Below are 8,391 nucleotides of genomic sequence, written 5' to 3'. Positions count from 1 at the left end.
GAGAGAGAGAGAGAGAGAGAGAGAGAGGGATTGATTTGTCAAGAATGGCCTGCATTTTGGTGGTAGGGAAACCAGTTCAGGAGTTTGAGGTGGCTACAACAGAGAGGGGAATGTCCGATAGTCTCCTCACAGTATGATTATAAAGTCCAAAAGACACGGCACCGTACCTTTCAGCAAGTTAAACACACGGTTTTGCCCCACAGTTGGGATTCTTATAGGGATCCTGGAGTTTAGGGATAGTTAAATGCCTGAGGCCAGCAGTGTGTTCTCTTGCAAACTTTCCAGAACTTTGGTACTGGTTCCTCCAGTACCAAAGGCTGGGGTCACTGCCGTCACAGAGCTGTGGGCGCCATTGCAGAGACAGATAATGTAGAGACGGGGTGCAGGGAACCCAAGGCTCACTTGGCTGAGTAACCGTTCCAGCTACATTGACTCAAGGATAAAGTAAGAGCATGGAAACTTGGCAACAGTCCCTGGCCTAACCCCCATTTGTAAAATCACTGGAGTCTACCTGCTCCAAGTTTCAGCGGGTATTTCTGGACAGCCTCACATGTGCTCTTCCTGTGGTTAAAGGGTCAGCTGCTGACACCACGTGTCTCTCAGGGGTGTGGTGTTTATTGTCCTTCCAGGACAACAGCTCCAGGAAGAACTCACTCAGGGGGTGGGCAGAACCACCATCCTGTCCGTGCGCTAGGCACTGTCACAAGTCACTCAGGAGGCGGTTTCCTGGTGCTTTCAGGAAGTGTAGCGCTTTATTTTCCATGTCAATGTAGCCTCCTAGGAACCAGACAGAGGTAGTAATTGCTGGGCTGCTGTACCATCTGCATTGTCCCAACCTCCCATGCCGCATTCCACATCCCCCTGAAACTGCCTTCTTGTAAAGTCTTGGCACTTCTGGGATGGTCCTTCATATCACCAGGGAGAAGTGGTAGAAAGGCAAACACACAACACAACTAGGAGGGCAGGTCTTTGAACCTCCCCAAGTGAGGATCAGGACGGGGGTCTTTCCAATCAACAGGAGGAATCAGGTTCACTCTATGGCCCTTCTGAGCATTCAGTAGCCTAAGTTAATCCCAGCCCTGAGGACCTCTCCTTGGCCCCTTCAGTGACACAGAAATACCTGGTTGTATTTCCAGGTATTTGAGAATTCACAGTTCATGGAACCTGCAAGATAATTTTGCTTACATCTTAGCAATGCTGCTTCTACTTTAATTCCCATTTACAAATTTGATATCAGGCCACAGCTTGTCTTCTTTGAACAGTGTTGGCTTTCTGCTGATACTTTGTAGAGGACACTGATTTAAATCTATCATTAAATCAATGAATTCTCAACACTGTTACTTAAAAAAGTCGTTTCATCAAAATATTATTGCTAAGTCATCCTTACCTTTGAATTCTGAAAGGGAACACAAACTAGATCTTGCTGGAGTAACCTCTTTTTAGAACATTCTGACTCAATTTGGTTCCAAATTCCAAGTGGGATGAGCACCAGGGCAAAGTATAGACTCCTGTAGCTCAGACAGTGAATGCTTGGCCCAGATAAAAGCCTAACTATTCAGATCCCAGGGTACAGCCACAGGCCATGGTACTATTCAATATACTCCCCTCCTAGCAAGCTTTTTTTTAAAAAATAAATTTATTTATTTTATTTATTTATTTTTGGCTGCTTTGGGTCTTCGTTGCTGTGCGTGGGCTTTCTCTAGTTGCGGTGAGCGGGGGCTACTCTTCATTGTAGCTCTCGGGCTTATGGTGGTGGCTTCTCTTGTTGCCGAGCACAGGCTCTAGGTGTGTGGGCTTCAGTAGTTGTGGCTCGCGGGCTCAGTAGTTGTGGCTCACGGGCTCAGTAGTTGTGGCTCACGGGCTCTAGAGCGCAGGCTCAGTAGTTGTGGCGCATGGGCTTTGTTGCTCTGTGGCATATGGAATCTTCCCGGACCAGGGAGCGAACCCGTGTCCCCTGCATTGGCAGGTGGATTCTTAACCACTGTGCCACCGGGGAAGCCCCCCCTAGCAAGGTTTTGATGCCTGTAATTTAAAGTCAGTCCTTCTTCCCTAATGAGTGCAACATAATAAATACTTTTAACTTTTTTAAGTTTATTGAGCTGTGATAAAAATAAGAAATGAATGTCATGGAGCATTAGTATTTGTAAGCTGTGACTTGATTGCAATACATTTGCCTGAGTCCAGCGAACAAAAATAACGTGAAGTATAGCCAAACTTTTCAGAAAGTAAAATTATATAAGGCCCAGTACACTGCAGATGGTATGGATTCAATGAACATATGTTAATTTTATTAAGTTGTTTTTGTTTGTTCTTTTGTTTGTTCTTAACTTTCCTTATAGCAATAAATATTTTGATAGATGAATAATCCCTTTAAAATCAATTTTGTCAGATATTTAGAAAAAAATAAAAAATGAATAAAGTCAGTCCTTGTTTTTCTCAATTCAGTTTGAAGTCCAGGTTAATGAATATGTCATATTATGCTGACTGCTAATGTGGGATATGTAACAACGGAGATAGGAGCTGGCTTGAAGGTTTCCTATGACTCTAAAAAATGCCCAAGTGATCTGACTAGAAAAGAGAAATTGGGGGCTTCCCTGGTGGTGCAGTGGTGGAGAGTCTGCCTGCCAATGCAGGGGACACGGGTTCGAGCCCTGGTCTGGGAAGATCCCACATGCCGCGGAGTGACTAGGCCCGTGAGCCACAACTACTGAGCCTGCGCGTCTGGAGCCTGTGCTCCGCAACAAGAGAGGCCGCGATAGTGAGAGGCCCGCGCACCGCGATGAAGAGTGGCCCCCGCTTGCCGCAACTAGAGAAAGCCCTCGCACAGAAACGAAGACCCAACACAGCCAAAAATAAATTTAATTAATTAATTAATTTAAAAACAAAAAATAGAAAAGAGAAATTGGAGCACTCCTCTCAGGCAGGGTTCCTGGGACCTGTGCTGTTCCTAGGTGGTTAGGCCTTGATTTCAGTAGCAGCACCTGGAGTCAAGGATGCTCCAAGAGGCAATATCTGGAAGGAAACTGAAAGAGAAAGATAGACAGTGCCACCCAGGTTATCAATCAAAGGGACTAGGAGAAAAGCAGAAAGTGCAGGTCCAGGATGAGGTCAGAAACATTCAGAATCAGGCTCAAATGAGAGAGTTCAGGGACTTCCCTGGCTTTCCTGGTGGTTAAGACTCCAAAAAAAAAAAAAAGAGAGAGAGAAAGAGGGTTCAAAATGGAGACTGAGGTCAGAGCCTATGGAGATCCCCAGAGCCTCTTTGGTATATTCTGTAGCTGCCAAATTTAAGTAAAAAAAAGAAAAGGCTAACTACTCCCCAACAACCTTGCCACAGAATTTTAATGACAGCTGATTTCAGATGGAATTCTGCCACAAGGAGAGTCAGCTATTAGCAAACATTTATGAGCTAGCAAGCATAAAAACAGTTCACATAATTTGTTCTGTAAACTCCATAAAGTCCCAGCTCCCTGTCCTTATATAAGCTGTAACTACACCTTAGGAAAGGTTGACTTGAGACAGTTACAGCAATCTAGAGATAATAAGTAGTTAACCCACTGGCAATCAAAATTCTCTGAAGTCATGGCTGGACACGCAAGACCATTTCAGAAAGGTGCCCTGGGATCCAGTCCCAATGAAGAGAGAGGGAAGTCTTTCAAAGTTATGTCTGCCTTGTTCATGTAAGGTTGGTTTTACATGATGCTGTCTAAAATATTTTAATCTATTCTTGTAGTTTGAGTACCACTGAGTCACCAGCGAGGATCCACTTCTACACCCAGGATGCCAATTATGAGCTATTCATTTCACCAATGAAAACCCACTAGTTCCCACTGGATTTGTTTGTTTACAAGAGCTATTAGCACTTGGTGTTTACACTGCAGTAGTGCTGTGCAACATGGCTTATCATTTAGGCCTTCACTTATCTATAGTCTCTACAGAGATGCCACTCTCCCAGTCCTGATCTGTTGCGAGGTGAATTGTGCCCCCATTCCCCCAAAAAATACATTGAAGTCTGAACACCAACACTCCCACCTGTGAACGTGATCTTATTTGGAAATAGTGTCTTTGCAGATGTAATCAAGCTAAGATAAGGTCATACTTGGGAATTCCCTGGAGGTCCAAAGGTTAGGACTCAGCGCTTTCACTGTGGTGGCCGGGGTTCAATCCCTGGTCAGGGAACTAAGATCCTGCAAGCCGTGTGGCATGGCCAAGAATAATAATAATAATAATAATGAGGTCATACTTGATTAGGGTGGGCCCTAAATTCAATGACTGGTGTCCTTAAAAGGAAAGATTCTAAGTGTTGTATTTATTTCAGAGCTCTCCCTATTATCTGAAGTTACTGGGTTTTGGTTTTTTTTTTTTCACTTCTTTATATGTCATCCTCTACTAAGCTGGAATGGACCCTATTTATCTGTTGTTGTTGGTTTTTTTTCTGTATTCCTCCGTGTCTTTAAGAGTGCTTGGTACATGGTCGATGCCCAGCAAATATTTCTGAACTCAATGAATGAATATGGCTCTAGCCGCCTAGGGTTGTTGTAATAAAGCACCACGAGCTGGGTGTGCCGCAACCCCCCCATATAAGCAATCGATTCGTTCATAGTTCTGGAAGCTAGAAGCAGCAGCGGTTCTCAGCGTGGGAGGCAGGGTATGGGGGAGAAATATAGATGGAGATGCGCCCTCTAGGAGGAAGCAAAACCACCAAGTGAAAAAAAAAACGTCTGGTCCAGGTGATGATGGGGTGCAGCCGGGAGAAAGTCTATATTGAGGAGGTCAGGGCCCTGGGCCAGTTAGACCTAATCTAGTGAAACTGACGTAGAGAATTTGCAGCCCCATAGCTCATGCACATGGTTAAGTGCCCTTGATAGGAATCAACTTTGGAATGGAATGCATGACCCGGAATAAGGCATTCAGTAAGTCCCATGGATGGTGGGGCTGGCACAAGTATGGTACACAAGGAAACCAAATCCAAATCCAGAACGTGTCTATTCCACTGAGGACAAACTGCTGCCCTAGCTACAGTGGAAGGGCCCATGGCCTCAAGATGCCATGAGATGGCTGGGGTGGCTTTGGGCACCCAAGGTGTGGCGCCATGTTGGGGCATCAGGGCTGCTTGCTGCTGCTGTGGGCCAGCTGGACGCTCAGCGGTGACAGCGGCCAGGCTCACTGGGAGAGAAGGGGTCTGTATTACTGAGTCCAGGCACGGTTTCCATCCCTAGCACCTCTGCCACTTTGTTTGTGAACTCACTGGGCAGGTCTTGAAGAGGCTGAGCAAAGAGCTGTCGTAGGGTGGGAATATCCAATTTGAAAACATCCTCAGCAGCGAGGGACTTCCAGTGGGCATTCACGTGGGACAAAAATATTGTCTCACTGTGATGCCAAAAGATACATCCATCCATTCATATATCTCTTCCCTAGAACTTGTTACAAATCTTCCAACCATGAATTCCTATCATCTGGCTAAAATTTTAGCCATGATAGATGACAGATAGATAGATAGATAGATAGATAGATGATAGATAGATAGAAAGTCAGACAGGAGGGAAGGAGGAAGGGAGGAAGGAAGGGGGGGGAAAGGGACATATACCTTCATGTCTGTTCATATTTCTCAGGCCATTCCTTCTAGGCAAAGTGGGTAATGATGCGTATGTACCACTCAGAATTTTGCTGACAGGGAATATTTCACATCAACCTATTCAGTGCTATCCCTGAGTGTGGCTGATACACCACAGCGGTTCACGTCTCCCTGAGATAAGCACTTAGTGCAAAGCCTGCTACTTCCTGCTCTACAGGTCCTATCAGCATGATGTTATCAATGTAGTGGACCAGACTGATACCCGGTGTAATAAGGAGATGATAAAGTCACTGCAGACCAAATTGTGACAAAATGCCTTCTGTCACTTTATGTCATTCTACATCAGGATAACATCCAACAGCCTATTATGTTCCCTGTTTATTGGGTGAGAGGAAAGAAACTGTCAGCTCAAGAGCTACATATCGGGTACCAGGTGCTGTGTTAATTTTCTCTAGGAAAGAATTCTATCTAGAACAGCAGCTGTTAATAGAGTTACCATCTGATTAGGTTTATAATAATCCACTTGTTTTATTCTAGATCCGTCTGACTTCTGCACTGTGTAAACCAGAGGAGTGATAAGATTTGCCACCTGTAGAAGAGTTACTAGTTATCCAATGTCTGTCCTTCTCTTATTCCTCAATAACAGAACCTTGTTGGCAGCTTGGTACATGGTCCTTCCAGCTAAGAGCGGCCGTGGGACTAAACTCTGGCTGACGGAACATAGGTGAAGGAGTTTTGTGCTTATATTTAAGGGTGTTGGTTGGGGGCCTTATCCTTCCCTTCTTTATTCCTGCTGCCTAGAATGAGAATGTAATCAGTGGTCCTCCTGCAGCTGCAAAGCCATATGAGTGGATGAGATCACCTTGGGGGTCAGTACAGTTGATGGAAAGTAAAGTTCCATTAGTAGGAAGATGAAAAGAAATCAGAAGAGGAGACTAACTATAAGGTAGGAGGAGGATCAAAAGAGATTTATGCCCTAGAGAGCAAGAGAAGAAAGTGATTTAAAGACAGCTGTTCAACAGTATTACATAATACTTAAAGGTTGAGTAAAACGTGGAATGAGAAATGATTATTGAATTCGGCAACATGAAGGTTCCTGGTGACTTTTGGGCTTGTCTAATGTCTTCTTGTGATTAAATTCAGGTATGCATTTTTGGCAAGAATAACACAGAAATGATGTTGTACCCTTCCAGAGAAAAAGAACTAACAGGAGATGAAATAAAATTCATATTTTATGGCAAGACAAGAAAAATTTAAATGTTCTCTGTCCGTTTGGGCCTCCTCCCTCCCCTTTAGTGTGTATCGTGCATCTGCATTGACCAGACTTCCTTAGGAGATAACATTCCTTCTTAACCTTGTAAAGAGTCAGGATGACCCATTACTTGATAACTCCTCAGGAGATAACCTGCCTTCTTAATCTTGTAAGGTGTCACATGTCCCACTACTTACTTTGTACCTGCAGATCTGGATTGTGTAACTGTCAATACGTCATTTGACAAATTACCCTTTGTCTCAAAAACATATATAACTGTGCTTTGATCTCTAACGGGGCAGAACAGTCCTCAGAGCTTTCTAAAAGACTGCGTTCTGGGGTTATAATCCTCAGGTTGGCAACAATAACATTTTCCATTTCTTTCTTAGATTGACTATTGATCTATTTTTCATCGACATATACCTATATGTATACATATACACCTATATAAGGGAGATTTATTATGAGGAATTGGCTTACATGATTATGAGGGCTGAGAAGTTTCACAATCTGCCATCTGAAAACTGGAGACCCAAGAAAGCCAGTGGTGTAATTCAGTCCAAGTCCGAAGAAGGCCTGAGAACCAAGGGAGGCAAAGATGTAAATACCAGTCCAAGGGCAGGAGAAGATGAGATGAGATGTCCACTCAAGCGGTGAGACTGGAAAAAAAGGCGTGAATTCCTCCGTCTTCTGCCCTGCTTCCATTCAGGCCCTGAACAGGTTGGGTGGCGGCAACCCACACTGGGGAGGGCAGTCTACTTTAAAGGGTCCACTGATACAAATGCTAATCATCCTCACAGACTCACCCAGAAACAATGGTGAATCTGGGCACTCTGTAGCCAGTCAAGCTGACATCATATTAGGAGATACATGATGTAGATATGTTTCAGCATTGGTGATATTAACTCAATCACAGGTTTCTCCACGGTGAATTTATTATTTCCCTTTCAACTTACTAAGGGTTTTATGGGGATATACTTTGAGTCTATGCCAATATCCTGCTTCTTTTTTTTTTTTCCAGGGGAGAGCACGAATGCAGTCCCCCACTACCACAAATTATGCAGTCGAGTTTCCCATATTTGGGGAAATCTCAGGGGTCAGCACATCCAGAGTGCAATGGATGAGGCTCGCCCTGGGAAAACCACCTCTGTGATCATGGCATCTTCCCTGCCAGGTAAGTATGCAATATCTTATTTCTCATCATATTTTTGCCTATTAATTTTAGCATTTATTCTTACCTATAACTATTACTACTGTGATGTTTACCACATGGTAATTTTTAACATTTCTGCCAACCCGTCTACGTTTATTAATTGGAATTTACTCTAAAAGAGTGTTCTGCTCACTTCTAAGTGAGAGTGGGTAGGACAGTGTCCTGGCTGTTGGCTCTGTGGTTTGTGGTGATGATTCATGGTCACCTTCGTCCAGTAGAAATATTGGGAGGTGGATGGAAAGGCACCAGCCCTCTGACCATGAAGAAAAGAATTGACTTTCAGTTTTTCATATTCTTCTCCAAATTTTATGTGATTACATTGTCATTAATTTAATAATAACACTTTCACAG

The 8,391-nt window shown here is 43.9% G+C and overlaps 1 non-coding gene across 1 annotated transcript; it reads right to left on the bottom strand.

Annotated features, from left to right (window-relative positions):
• Positions 1-7,845: 7,845 nt before the first annotated feature.
• On the bottom strand, positions 7,846-8,009 carry LOC132352800 (U1 spliceosomal RNA). The gene has a single exon (XR_009498881.1). It is a non-coding gene; the product is annotated as a U1 spliceosomal RNA (small nuclear RNA).
• Positions 8,010-8,391: the final 382 nt, after the last annotated feature.

Source organism: Balaenoptera ricei, chromosome 18 (genome assembly GCF_028023285.1).
Source record: "Balaenoptera ricei isolate mBalRic1 chromosome 18, mBalRic1.hap2, whole genome shotgun sequence".
NCBI lineage: Eukaryota > Metazoa > Chordata > Mammalia > Artiodactyla > Balaenopteridae > Balaenoptera > Balaenoptera ricei.
Note: the sequence above shows the minus strand (reverse complement) of the source record. Positions and strands in the feature narration are given on the sequence as shown.